General features: G+C 54.9%; 1 long non-coding RNA gene across 1 annotated transcript; it reads left to right on the top strand.

Annotated features, from left to right (window-relative positions):
• Positions 1 to 7152: 7152 nt before the first annotated feature.
• LOC116657857 lies at positions 7153 to 13556 on the top strand. Its single transcript, XR_004313007.1, has 3 exons — positions 7153 to 7418; positions 7802 to 7889; positions 13442 to 13556. It is a non-coding gene; the product is annotated as an uncharacterized LOC116657857 (long non-coding RNA).
• The last annotated feature ends 1087 nt before the right edge of the window (positions 13557 to 14643 follow it).

Here is a 14643-nt window from a genome sequence, read left to right as displayed (position 1 = left end):
TTTTGGTGCTTCTTGGCATCACTGCCACCATCCTATCCATCTCCAGGTCTGTGACTCAACCCTCAAATGTGGCTCAAATTTGAAACATGCTTTCCACCTCCATCTCTTCCCTGAAGCCCCTCCTCCCTAGGATGGAGACCCCCTCTGCCTCCTCCCGTCCATCTCCCACACAGTAGCCGAAGGGAAACTTTTAAAACTGTGGGTCAGGTCACATCTCCACCGCAGTCCCCAAGGGTGGTTCTCAAACCAGAGTGTGAACCAGAGTCTTCTGTGGGGAGATCCTGAGCCCCACCCCGAGTTTCTGATTCAGCAGAGCTGGAGTGAGGTTCTGCTGGTGCTGGAGGTGGCAAGAGACCACGGGAGGAGAACGCTGGTCTGCCCGGAGCCCTACGGTGCTTCACAGCAAAATCGGAACGGCTTAACTATGCCACAGGGCGGGGTGTTAAGGTACAGGCTCGGGAACCAGACTGTCTGGATCCAAGTCCTGGCTCTGTGGCTTCCTGTGTGTCCTTGATCAAATGACTTAACTTCTCTGTGCTTTAGTTTGGTCTTCTTCTCAGCAAAATGGCAGCAGTTCTAGTATCTCCTTTCTGGGGTTGTTGAGAGGGTTGAACAAGCTAAGACTGTGTTTGGATTGGGTTCTCCCACAGGCAGACTGGAGGCAAGGATAAGAGAGGGCCCAGAAGTCCCGGGGAAGGGCCGGGAAGGGAGACTGGGAAGCAGGAGGCAAGTGGTACAGGGCCCTGGGCAGGGCGGGTTATCCCTGAGGGCGGCTGGGGCTCAGTCCTACGGGGAGCTCCGGGAGCCAGTGCAGGACGCGCCGTCATAACCTTGAGAGCGAGGTTAGCCAGCCGGGAGGTGAGCGGGATGAAGTGTTCATCCAACAGCCTGAGCAGCCCTGGGTTGAGGGCTGCTCCGGGGCTTGTGCAGGGGGGCTGTGAGCGGCCTGCCCCACTGGCGGGAAGAGCAACTCCGGGGGCCCGGGCAGCCCTCCAGCCCACAGAGTCATGGTTGCCGCGGGGAGAACGCCAGGGGCAAGGGAGCAGCTCCTGGAAGTATCGGCCCCACAGACAGAGCCGTGGGGAAGCTTGTGCGGCCGGCTCCCCTCATAAAGCCCCTGGACCTGAGCCCCTAACCAAATCGCCTTCAGGGCTGGTCCTCCCACTGCAGCCCCCCGGCCATCTCCCTGCTGCTCGCACGTGCCCGGTCCAAGAGCCTTTGCACTGGCTGTGTCCCCAGCAGCTCTCACGGGCCTCACTCCTCACCTCCTCGCGTCTCAACACCATCTCCGGCTTGGAGAGCCCTTTCCTGTCTCTCATCAAAAGCCACCCACTCAGTCCCTCCCATTCCTTCTCCCCTTTCACTGCCAGCCCAGCACAACTACTCCAGAATCTCCGTGTCCAGTTCCCTGTTTACTGGTTCATGGTCTGCCTCCCCCAACTGGTCCATTTCACCCCAAGATTCCCAAAGCAAAAGTATTTGCCATCTTGTCACCGGACTCTAGCAAGCCCAAGGTGGCCTTCACTGAATGAGTGAATGAATAAATGAATGAATGACCAGAAGTACTTGACCAAGCATCAGAGGACCAGCAATGTTATCTAAGGAACGCTGGTTCCTGAGCTGACTTTGCAGGGCTTGAATCCCAAGTCCACTGTGCACTCTTGTGTCCTCCCTCTGACCCTCTGAACCTCACTTCTCTCGTGGGCCATTCACAACCCTCTCACCTTCAGGCACTGACCTTGACAGTGTGGGTGGGAGCTCCTCCTAACTGAAGGGCCCCATGAGATCCATAGATCTGAGAACAGACTGGACAAAATGAACACCATCTGCTCTCTCCTCCACCCTGGGCACTCCTCAAAGCCTAGAGTGTTGGTTAGGATTCACTGTGTTACACAGAAGAGAGAAACCAAGGTGAGAGTAGCTTAAATACAATGGATTATTTTACGCTCGTGTAAGAAGCTCAGAAGAAGGAAGTCCAGGGTGGGTAAGGCACTCGCTGAAGTCAGTAAAGCCCAGGTCCTTCCTGCCTTGTTGCCCCTCCATCCTCAACACAGAGCTTCCACTTCATGATCCACGGTGGCTGCTTGTGCTCCAGCCATCATGTCCTCATTCAAGCCATGAGTTAGGAGAAAGAAGTGAGGAAGACCTTGCTGTCTCCCTGCAAGGACACTTCACAGAATGCCACACCAAGACTCTGCTTCTGACTTACTGGCCGGCACTTGGTCACACATACATGTGCCTAGCAGTTCTTCCAATTAATTATTCTTTGGTCCATCTGGTATGCAAAGATGCTAGTGAAACAGCAGGGACCGAGATGAAGAAAGCTCTGATCGCCGCATTCCAGCAGGGGTGGGGAGGTAGGGATGGGGACAGAAGAGTCCCAGGTTAACACACACATGAGCTGGTGGCTTCTGAGTGAAGCCCCGTAAAGAGAACGCTAGTGATGAGGAAGAGCTGTGGGGAGAAGGGGTGAAAATCTACCCCAGCTGAGGGACACAGAGTGGGCCTTTCTGAAGAGGAGCCCTTTGGATGGAACCACTGACCATTCCAAGAACCAGGAAATGGCTCAGCCACGTGCCTGCTGTGCACCCTCAGGCAAGCCCCAGGACCTCTCTGAGCCTGTTTCCTCACCTATACAGTGTCAGCAGTATCCACTCTCCCACTGAGTTACGGGGTGGAATCTTGCTCATAGAATGCGGGTCTCCATGAAGAAATGGAGGTGTATAGCAACTAAGAACCTAGCTTCAGACCAGCGGTTCTCAGCTAAGGGGGAAGGGCAGATTTGGCATCCCAGCATACACATGTCAATGTCCAGAGACGTTTCTGGTTGTCACAACTGGGGAGGGGGCTGCTGCTAATGGCATCCAGTGGGGAGAGGCCAGATGCCGCTAAAAACATCCTGCAATGCCCAGAACAGCCCCCAGCCACCAAAAATCATCAAAAGCCAGCAGTGCCGAGGCTGAGAAATCCTGTCCCCCGCAGTCCCTGACCCAGAAGGAGCAGAGTTGGGGTCTCAATGCAGGGTCACTTCACCCCAAGTCCCCTCTCTGTTTTCTCCAAATGCTTTTCAGAATCCCACCCCAGACCCCTCCCATGTCCCCCAGACAATGGGATTTAGATGTCTGCTTTCTTAACAGACACCCAGGATGACTCAGACATTCACTGAAGTTTAAAGAGAACTAAACTTTGTGCTTATAAAGTGCCAGGCACGTAGTCGCCACCCCCCCACACCAAAATCCATTACAAGTTTAAAGTACAGCTATTATTTTTACAGCATTGCTTAGAAATGGCTTGCAATCTCTAATTTGCTAAATTGATGTGTATATTGACTAAATAAATATTCGGCACGGAGCCCGAGTCCCCCTCCACACTTATTAATCCTCAGGAAATGGAAACACAAGACACGAAATGAGCTTTTGCTCAGAGCTGCAGACAGGAATACATTATGTTGTTTTTCAGGCGTTTGGGGACCTGACTCGCTGCAGCAGATACGGCCCAATCGCCAGCCTCCAAGCTTTCCATGACGCACACGTCTGCCAGCAGACGTGACTGTGTTGCTGAGGCTTTTCCTCGGACTTTGAAAGTCTAGGACAAGGAACTTTTATCTCAACGGGGGGACATCTGGGGTGACTGCCTTTGGGGGAGTTGATCTGAGGGGTTGATGGATGGCACTAATATTCTTAGATAGAAATCAGGGCGGCTGCAGCACCCCAGAGAGATGACCCAGGGACAGGTCCCTTTCTTCAAGGGCTAGGGCTGTTAGTGGTCTCAGGCCTGGGGGGACGAGACAGAGCTACGGGGGGGGGGGGGAACGTGCCCTTTGTCAGCCACCCCTCCCCCATCACAGGGTGGAATGGGGCGCAGGAGGGGAAGTTCCCTGTGGACAAAGCTTGCTTTGCGGTTGCCCACCTGGAGGGCCTTGATCGTGGGATGTTGATGAGTCCTGGGGCGGCCTTATTCCAGGATGGGGAAGGGGGCCCCAGACATGTAGGAGTGAGCCAGATGGGGAAGGAGGTCTTTCGGGGATTAACTTCTAAAAGTTCCCAATCCAGAGGAGCATTCCCCTGCGGTGCTGGCTGCTACCAGTGAGACAAGAGAGCCCAGAATTAGGAGAGAAGCTCGTGTAATGAGAATCGGGAGATGGGGGAACGTTCTCCAGAGAGCAAGGGTCATGGCCTTCCTTTTGCCCTACTGGGAGGCACTGAATCCCCAGAGGGAGGCATTTCATCAGTCTCTGCCCGAAGGCAGCCCAGACTGCTCAGGGTCTGCACCGCGAGGAAAGCCAGTTTCCACCAGCTGGAGACTATGGAGGGCGTGGGAGGCCTCGGACGAGGTTGTGCCCAATGGGCTTCTTTGCAGCCCCTGCAGCTCAAGGTCTCCCCCAGGCGAGGCTGTGGGACCCCTTCTGCAGGGGTGGGAGAGGAGAAAACACTGACATCTCCAAGGTAGGCCCCTCATCTCTACCACTCTCCAAGCAGAAGGAGCAGCCCGTGCAAAGGCCCTGGGATGGGACCTGACCCCAGACCAGGAGTCTGGAGCCTGGTTAGCAGGTGAGACGGTGCCCTGAGATGCGAGCAGAGAGGCAGCCCAGGTCAGATCACACAGGGCCTTGTGGCCTCGTGGGGAGGAATTTGGGTTGCACCACGAATGCAATGGGCGGCTGTGGGGGGGTTTGTTAAAGGGCCTCAGCAAACTCAGGGACAAGCTTCAGCCCCATTTGGAAGGTTGAGCCCAGAGATCTGGCCCCTAAACGCAGCCCAGGAGATGAGCCGCCTGCCCCCAGCAGCTCCTGAGACAGAGGAAAGGCCACCCTCCTTCAGGGCCAGTGGAGATTTTATGGGTTAAATCAAGGGGAGTCCTGCGCCAGATGCCACCGCACACCCACCGGGGATGTGGTGGAAACCGCAGACCACACCGAATGCTGGCCCGGGCGCAGAGGCAGCGCCACGACCTCTTGTCCACTTGGAATCGCCTTGGTGGTTCTTTAAAAAGTGAACCATGCATCTGCCCTACCCAAGAGAAAGTGCCCAGAAAGAACGGTACAGGCATTCACGGCAGCCTGATCCTGAGCAGGCAGAACTAGAAACAGACCAGGCAACCATGGGGAGGTGGGTGGCTCGGCCAGTCCTGGTCTTCACTTCCGGTGGAGAACCGCACGTGGAACCGCACGGAACCCGCACGTGGAGGATGAACCAGGGTATCGGGAATCACCCCGGACTCTGTCCGTCACGGATAAGGCGAACCCTGTCTCTAGTGACGGACAGATCAGTGGTTCCCTGGGGCTCGGGGAGGTGGGGGTTAATAGGAAAGGGACAAGGGAACTTTCTGGGGTGATGATGGAATTTTACAGATCTTGATCTGGCGGCGGTTACACACAGGGGGCCAAACTCATCCCATTTTCCACTTAAGACTTGTGTCTTCTGCTTCATGTAATTTCTGCTTGAATAAAATATATCCTTGAAAGGGGGTCTGCAGTTGGGTTTGGGGTCCACGACCTCCTCTCTCATCTCTTTTGAGCTGCCCAAGTTTCCCAGGCAGAAGCAGAAGTTCTGCAGGTGGAAAGGGCCTCGTGCTGGGGTCCGAGGGCTCCTGAGGCCACCGCGCCTGCCTTCCTGCGGCACATCCATCCTGTTATTGCCAGAGCCCGAGAATTGCTCCCGAGGAGGAATCTTGAATATTCATCTGATTTACGGCCCGCTGCCGACAGCTTTATGAATCCACCCACCAATACCTGCAGCCGGTCATCAATCTTCCCCCGAGATTGTGCTTCTGCCAGTAACTCATGAATTAAAGAGGCCCCTGGCGGCCCCCTACGCCTCCCCTCCCCTCTCGCGGCGCGTCGTGAGGGAGGAGGACCTGACCAGAAGTCAAAACACTGCTGCTGTCTTGCTGCCGCCGGGCTCCCGGCGACCTTGGATGACTCTCTCAGACTGTCTGCAGCGAGGGAGAGAAACTCGGAAGCCCTCAGATCAGCCCCTCTCCATCTCCCAGCCTCAGTTTCCCCATCTGTAAAGTCAGAGGTGGGGCATGGCATCACCTCGGTCTGCTCACCTGGGAGGCGGGCTGAGGCAGGTGGGCGTGCGAGCCCGTGGGAATGCAGGATGGAGATGCTCACGGAACGAGAGAGGTGGTGGTGCCCCGCCCCAGCAAGCTTCCCTTGGTTTTCTCATAAACAAAATGGGCAGCATTTTCCTCCAGGACTTTGGTGGGGGGACTCCAGCTGGGACACCTGACATCTGTCCACAGGGAGTAGATGTTATGACTTTTATCCAGAGAGGAGCACATGTCACAGGCTTAGCTCTGGGTTCAGGAAGCAGCCCCCGAAAAGGTCTGCAGAGCTGACTCGTGGGTGGGGACCCCTGGCGGAGAAACTGCTACCCAATGTCTTAGCCTGTCTGGCTCCCCTGGGAGCCCCCAGCACCTGCCATGGGGATGACACTCAGCAGATGATCCCAGGGTTGAGCAAACCTTCACCAATCAGTAAGACATTGGTAACACCTGCAAAAGCACCAGGAGAAACATGAGCCCGGCTCCATCCTAGTCAGCAGAGGGCTGGGAGGCAGAGTGGTGGACGCAGCCCCTCTGGCCCAGACCCACCAGGGTTCAAGCCCCACCCTGCCCCTTCATATCTGGTGGCCTTGGCAAGTTGCTTGCCCCCCTACCCCTACTTGGCTCTGGACTCGGACCCCCCGTCTCCTGTGAGTCAGAAGTCAGAGGTTCAAGGAGTCCACCAGCGACCAGCCTGGTTCTAGGGGTACCTTGGAAGGAGGTCAAGGGCGAGGCAGAGGCCAAAGCTGGGGGCACCAGTTTGCCCACTGGTTGCTCCCTGAAAGGGGGCAGAGCTCACTGGGGGAAAGGTCTCGGCTTCTGGGAACAGCGCTTCCCAGGGGGCTTGGCCTCCATCACTAAGGTTTCTGACCCATGGACTTTTCACCTTGGCACCAGTTTCCTGACCACGCTGGCAATATTTACCCTGCAGGAAGGCGAAAGGGCCAGATATGGGGGGCGGGGGTGCACGCACGTGTGTGAGCATGTGTGTGCGTGTGTGTGCACACACGCCCACTGGGGCAGGAGGTCAGAGGCAGGGCAGTTGGACCTGGACCCCTGAGAGCCCCTGGCCCCTGGAGCTTCAGATGTAGGTTTGTGTCCTGGTGTCTCGTCCTCTCTGTCTCCATCCTCATTCAAATCTTGCTCTTAGGGCTGAAACACTGGTGGATGGATGATGCCAAACCCACAGCCCCCTCTCTGGGGATTTGCACCCAGGGTGGAGAGAAGGGTTAAAACCCCACTCCCATCTGAGCTAGCTGTGAGAACCCTCCTATTGCCTCATCTATAGGACGCAGATAATGGTAACTCCCAAGTCTCAGCACTGAGAGGAGGAACTAAAGAGATAACGCCTGGCACGTGCTCGGCGCACTGTAAGTAACTAGAAGCTATTGTTATCAGGCACACAGGTGCTCAATAAATGTTTACCAACTAGACGGGTGGATGGATGAGAGGATGAAAGGATGGATGATGTCTAAGTGAGTGGGTACCTAGATTGGTACATGGATAGGAAAATGGATGTGCAGTCATTCACCATCCACCCATCTGTCCATCCATCCAACTCTGTATATGTGTGTGTGTGTGTGTGTGTGTGTGTGTGTGTGTGTATGTGGTGGGGGCTGGGTGAATGGATATTGGATGGACAGGTAGACAGACGGGTGGGTAGATGAATGAATAAATGGTGGGTGGCTGGCTTGATGGGTGGATGGGTAACAGGTGGATGGATGCTCCAATGGACAACTGGATGAATGAACAGATGGAGAGATAGATGAACGGGCAGATGGATTGCTGGATGGCTGGGACCACAAACGAAAACCTAAATTGCCTCCCTCCGGAAGGTGCAGGTAACAATTGCTTCAGCTCCTGCCGGGCACCGCGTACATTAACAGGGCCGCAGGGGGCCGGAACACTGCAGCCTTCACAATCTGCTCATTAACTGATTCACGGAGCTTTTCACCTATTCAAAGCCGGTGGGATAGCGGCGTGACATTTAAGGTTTCCTTTCAGCAATCACTTGCTTGGCCTTTCACAGAACACGGCGCGCAGCTGTTCGCTGGCTTGCATTCTCCTCCAAAGATGCCTTCAAGCCCCCAGGGCAGTAATGGGTCCAGCCTCCCTGGGGCCAAGGGTGGGGGCACGTGCCCTAAAATGTCGGGGGTCCCTTCTGCCCAGCTGCCTCACCGCATTCTCTGTCTGCAACAGTGCCACCAATTACCCTAATTACCCTTCAGTTAGGGGGCTTAATTTATCATGTGGTGGCGAGGAAGTATTGGAGAAAGAGTTTCCCTGGCAACCAAGGTTTTAAACCCAAGATCCTCTGGGTTTTAAAAGCCACTTTGAGTCTAATTCCCCCCCTGAAAATTAGCCTAGAATTTTTCAGAGGCTGAAATTTTTAGCATAACAGCAGGCTAGCACTTATGTCTGAAACCATAAAAGACCTCGATTTCTCCCCTGCCAGAGGCGGGACCCTGGGAAGCAGTTCGGCTTCCTCTGCCACTTTGTTCTTGGTGGATAAGCAGGGACTGCAAAGGCCATTATGAAATGGCCGCAGAGGCGGCATTTTCTGAGCTGCAGGCAGCCCTGCTCCTGACACAGCCTGATTTCTGGCTCAGTTGTTCGAAGTCCCTATTGCGTCCCGCCGTGGGCACTGGATGGAGGGACCCTGCACACAGCCAGGAGGTCTGGGGCTGTACTCACTGACAGCCTGTGCCCATCTCCCCAGGTCGAGAAGGACAGCGCCACCCAGCACCCTGAAAGGGGAGAGCACAAAATTTCGGGGTTTGCTCTTGGTCCAGGCTTCCCTCACTGGCTGGTGCCCATCAGAATGAACTCCAGCTGAGTGACACGGCCTGGCCTTTCGTACCCTGTGCCAGCCGGGGGCCCCGCTTCCTCCTCCTCTCTCCCTTACCCACACCCTCCGCTCTGACCAAGCCACACTAGCATCCTGTCTAACCTTCAACCATCTACACGACATCTACCCTCTATTCACCCCAAACCCATCCACAAACACACCCCACCCCTCACTCCACCTGCAGTTCCTCCACGTCACCCTGCAGATCTCAGCTTTCCAAATTTGACATCATTTTGCAAACACTGCTCAAATGCTGCTTCCTCTAAAAAGCCTTCCTGATCCCCACTCCCCTTCCTCTGAACCTCTGTAGCAATTTGTCTACACCTTGGAGAGCCCCTAGCTTTTCTGATCTGCCCAGCTTAACAGTGATTTCCTCCTGGAGGCACAACATAGAGTGAAAAATCAGGCCGAGCTGATGCAAACTCTGTCTCTCTCGGCTTGGTAGCTGCGTAACCTTGGTGAGAAGATGGAAGGCTGAGTGGAAGATGGATGCAGAGCTTACAGCTGATTGACCCCTTGGAGATTAGATGAGCACCTGAGTAGAGGTTGGACGGTCCCGTGGATAGGTGTGAGGATGCAGCGTATGTGCAGACATAGATGGAAGATACAGGAATGTACCATTAAATGGAAGGGTAGGGCTGGACCAAAGGAAGGGAGAGAGGAAGGAAGGAAGGAAGGAAGGAAGGAAGGAAGGAAGGAAGGAAGGGAGGGAGGAAGGAAGGAAGGAAGATGTGCCCAGCTGTCCAGGCAGAGTTACGCTGTCTGAGGGGCAGACCAGGAGGCTGACCATCCAGAAACTCTGTGTGGGGCAGAAAGTGAACCTGTGGATTTTTGTCCACACAAAATAATGCTCCTGACAACTTAGGCTTGAAGTTTTTCTGTGACCCTGGGAAGAGGACAGGGCCTCACGCGGGACCAGTTCATTAGGAAGGACAGTCCTGATCAGCTCATCTAAGTACCTGGGTCGACTTTAAGTGCCAAGCAGCCAGAGGGCATTCAATACCTATTCATTGGAAAGTGGCGGATTAACCTTGGAGACCTGCCAAGCGGGGAAGGCATGGCCGGCTGGAAGCAGCACCATCAGAAACACATCAGTGTTTCACCCATCAGAGCACGTTCCCTTCTTTTCAGCAGCAGGAAAAGTTGGTCCTGCTACAACCAGCCCAGACCCAGTCTTCAATCGTCACCCTCTACGTGTGTGCGGTGACTGTAATCCACACAACGGAAGGGCCCCAGGGCACATGCCTCCCGACTGGGACCCTCACCCCTGATTCCAGGAGGTTTAACCTCTGTCCATCTGGGTTCAGATATGAGGGACTTGAGGCTGGGTCAAGTCAGTTCAGGGCCACTTGAGTTACAACCTACTCTCAGGGGTCGATCTTTCTGTGAAGCCGAGAAGACCCTGTAGATGAAGAGCCACGCCGTGGAGCTGTTGGTGGGGAGGGACGAGTGACAGCAGACCTCTTCTGCACAGAATTAGGACATGCTTTCCAGGGAGGAGAGATCTGACTAAATGTTGATCACAGGCACACTCAGAGGCCCCAGGGAGGTGCAGACACCTCGGCGTGCCTGCCGAGCCTTCAGCCCAGCCCGCAAGTTCTGTGCTGACCTGGACAGGCATGTGGATTCTCACCTGGGCGGCCAGGAGAAGGTGCGCTTCACAACCCCTGGGAGCGCCCTTCCCTGTGACCGTGGAGGGGGGCAGTGGGTTTCAGGGTGCTTCATTGTCGGAGGGGGTTTGGGGGCCCCTGGTTCCCGAGTGGTGCATTTGAAAAACAAACAAAGCTTTCTAAGTCACTGAGCCTTGTATTGTTAATAAAACTGTCCCTTCACTTCTTCCCTCAGGAAATAAGCAAGGGGCTGGGGGAGAGAAATTCACTTTCTGTCTTATCTCTTAAGTGTTTAGCTAAGTGCCAGGCACATAATAAAAGCTCAATAAATAACCATTATTAGGGGAGGAAAAGACCAAGGAAATCAGACAGATCAGAATTTAATTCTGCCACGCAGATTTATTGTGCTCCTGCCCAAGGGAAGAGAAAGCCAGAGTATCTCAACTTTCCATCTCCCTCTCTCTCCCAAGCTGACTTTGCAGCAGGCAGTGTCCTCTTGTCCCCTTTTGCCTGCAGCCTGTTGAAAAAAAATGAAAAGAAACAGCCAATCTGGTACGCTTGGCTGAGCCCCTACCTCTCCGGCCCACAGCTCCCTCCAACTTTATGTTTAATTTCCCTGGGTCGAGAGGAAGCATTCTGATGATCCAAGTTAATTCAAAATGTAAATTTCATCTCCTATCGGCTAATGGCTCTGAGCTCTGCTTTACATAACGGGGAGCAGCTGCCGCGTGAGTCACCGGGGCCTCTGGCTCCCCGGTCTCTGCTCTTAATGGTGATGAAACCCTCGCCCAGGCTTTCAGTCCAACAGCCGCAGCCCCCAGTGCCCACTGAGGCCAGACCGGAGCTCACCTTGGAGGGCTGTGTTCTAGTAACTTGGGGGACATTGGGCAGGGGGTTAATGCCAAGTCCAGAGGCTGTGCTCAGCCCAGGAGGCCCCAACTGGGCTAGATCAGTCTCCCAGGACGCCCACTCACCCAGAGTCAGGAATCTCAGCCCCGGCAGGGAATTTCACCATGAGCTGGGGGTCCTCACTGGGGCAGGGAGCGGTCTTTATCCAGACCCGAAAAGCAGCCTTGAACTCTCAGGCTCTAGGCACTTGAATGACAGCCACCGTCTTCCAGATGCTGGCTCCCCTGTGGCTGATCATTTCCTGGAGCTGCCCCGGGCCACCGAGCAGGTCCCCTCCCTCTCCAAGAGATGCTAAGGGCCGGATACCCCACTGTCTGAGCTCCGTGCCCCCCGAAGACAAAACCAGCAGTGGGTTGTGAGTTTCCATCTCTCCTCTGTAGCTTGTAGGCCTTTGTGCCAGAACAGAGGGTTGAGGGGCTCTGGGGCTGTGCCCACAACCCTGAACCTCCTGTTCCCCATTGTCCTTCCCTGGGTCCTGGCATTGGTAGGATTCAGCAGCACAAGAAGGGCAGTGGGATAAACAGGGAGTGGGGGCCTGTGGGGTGGGGGGCAGGCACGCTGATGAGCTGCAGCTGAACCGTCTGTGAGTGGAACGTGCTTTTCTGTCCCTGAAGTCCTCTCCTCACACCTGGGCCTGGGCTCCCTCAACCCCAGTTCTAAGGGTCCCACCACAAGGCCACATGGCTCCGACTTCGTGGCAGGTTGGAGGTAGGACACGGCAGGTTGGAGGAGATCCCGGGGGCGAGGCAGGGCACTCCTGTACAGCTGGAGAAACTGAGGCTCACGAGGAAGGGGCTGCAGGGCTGCACCAGGTACTTGGTGGCTGCAGTGGGGACTTGTTCCCTAACCTGGAGTCTGTTCCACAGGCTCCTGCTACCAGGGAGGGAGGGGCCCTCCTGCCGAGGCTGGAGACTCTGGGTCCAGGGCACCTGTGTCTCAACCCTCCCCTGTGCACTGACATGAGCGTCCCTTCCGCTGTGCGAGTTTCCTGATCCACTGTCAGAGATGGGCTGGGGTCCCTGGCCTCCTGTCACGGGAGTTCTTCCCTCTGCTGAGGACCCTGGGATCTTGGTACGGACTGGACATCCTGGAATTTGCGGTCTCAGCTCTGCCACCTGCTGGCCTCATGGCTCTTGCAGGCTTCTGTCCTCCGGCCGCTGCCTCCTCCGGCAGTGGCCGGCGTGATTGTTACAGGGCTCATGATAATTCACAGAGGCTCACAGGCCTGGAGTTGAAGGGCATCGAATCCCATAATGAGGAAGTCCGGCCGTCTTCCGGTTCCTCTGAATCCTCCTGATCCTCTCTGGGAGGGAATCCCAAGGGACCGCCTCTGCCCATCTTCCCCCTCATTCACCTCCCTTTTTGACTAGGCGAGCACTTGGCAGACAACTGGCCTCGAGTGTGAGCTAAGACAGACTTTTGCTTTGATTGTATTTATTCTTTTTTAAACCACTTTATGGAGCTATAATTCACATACCATGAAATTCACTCACTTAAAATGTACCAGAGGATGGTTTTTAATATACTCTCTGGACTGTGCAGCCTTCAGCACAATCCAATTTTAGAACATTTTCATCACCCCCCCCAAAAGAAACCCTGTGACCATTGGCAGTCTCTCCCCAGTGCCTCCTCCCTCGACCTCTGGAAACCACAAATCTACTTTCTGTCTCTGAGGATTTGCCTAGTTTGGATATTTCATGTAAATGGAATCACACAATGTATGTCTTTTGTGGCTGGCTTCCTGCACAGGATTGTGTTTGTGTGGTTACCTTGGCGAGGAATGCTGGGTTTTAATTAACTGTTGGGATGCAATGTTTTCTCCTGAAGCAAATTTCTTTCAGTCTATTCTTTTCTTCCCGTTTCAGTGTACTGACCGTGTGCTTGAGTTACCAGGTACCCACGGAGGGTGGGACGTGCATCGTAACGTTTGGAACTCACAGTGCAAACCCCGTCTGAGGGATGGGGGTTCCTTTGCTGTCGGTTCTCTGTTTTGGGGAACTTTTTCTCTCCCTCTTCTCTCCAACAGCCACCAAGCCCCTTCTTCCAGCCTCCCTGACTTTTCTCAAAATCCCCATTACTCAGATGAAAGACAGAGACCAGGGCAAGTTCTCCACAAACAAGGAGTCCATCCTTCTATTCAAAGACTGCAGAGGGACAGCTGTGGTCTCCGCTTCTCCCCAGTCGTTCTGTCCGGAAGCAGCATCCACATCAAGTTTAATTATGCAATTAAAGTCATTTTCCTGGGCTGAACAAATATTTACAGCATATTTTGCTGCAAATTGCTTCGCCTGGAGAAAGGCTCTGCCGTTCGGGCTGGTGTGCCCGGTGAACATTCACACATTTACATACCCCATTGCCAGGGGGGCCGCTCAGCGCCGAGCAGGTGGCAGACAAGCCATCCCCCAAGGAAGGAGCGTCAGTACAAAGATGTGGCAGGTGTCAGCCAGGCGAGCGCGTTCTGGGCCCCTCCACGGTGCGACTGTTGACCGGTGACGTCCGCTGGGCCTCCGTGCAGCCCCAAATCCCAGCTCTGCGGCATCAAAGAAACCTCTGGGCTCTGGGGGGTGGGGGCCCAGACGGCAGAGAGAACATGGTGTGGGGAACAGCTCTGTAATAATCAGAAATGTGGCCATCCTGTCCCAGACACGGCTGTCACCTGTGTGGTGGTCCTGGGAGCTGACCCTTAACCAGATCCCCAGTGGAGCATCTCCCTAGGGCTCGGCTGAATTCCGCTTCCTGTGCAAGAAAATTCAAAGGCAAAACTTCAGAAAAGCAGAAATTCTACTGCCCCTGAAACTTGTCTCCGTCTCAAGCCCGCAGTGCTTTTACCCCATGAGGAAACTTTATGTCAATCCATGGGGGTGAGGTCCGCTAACACAGGGTTTCCTCGGTTAGAGGGCTTCCTCTCCTGCCTAGCTCAGGGTATGCAGGAAAATTCTGGGTCTGGGGGTTTGTGTAGCATCAAAACATGGGAGGGGAGCTGGGACAGGAGTGACAGTCAAGATATCTAAAAATCAGTGGGAGCAATAACCACTCAGATACAATCCAGAGCGAGATTTGGGAGCCCCTTGGCTGTGTGGGAAGGTCTAGGGGTCCCGGGGGAGGACCTGGGATGAATGAGTCGGGGGCAGTCAGGGTGCGGGGTCAGCAGCTCCCCATCAGCCCATGTGGGTGATTTCAGCTTGTTATCCCCAGCGCCGCCATATTGAAAGTCAGTCCTGATTGGAG

Source organism: Camelus ferus, chromosome 19 (genome assembly GCF_009834535.1).
Source record: "Camelus ferus isolate YT-003-E chromosome 19, BCGSAC_Cfer_1.0, whole genome shotgun sequence".
In the NCBI taxonomy this organism is placed as follows: Eukaryota; Metazoa; Chordata; class Mammalia; order Artiodactyla; family Camelidae; genus Camelus; species Camelus ferus.
This window is presented reverse-complemented; position numbering and strand designations above follow the sequence as displayed.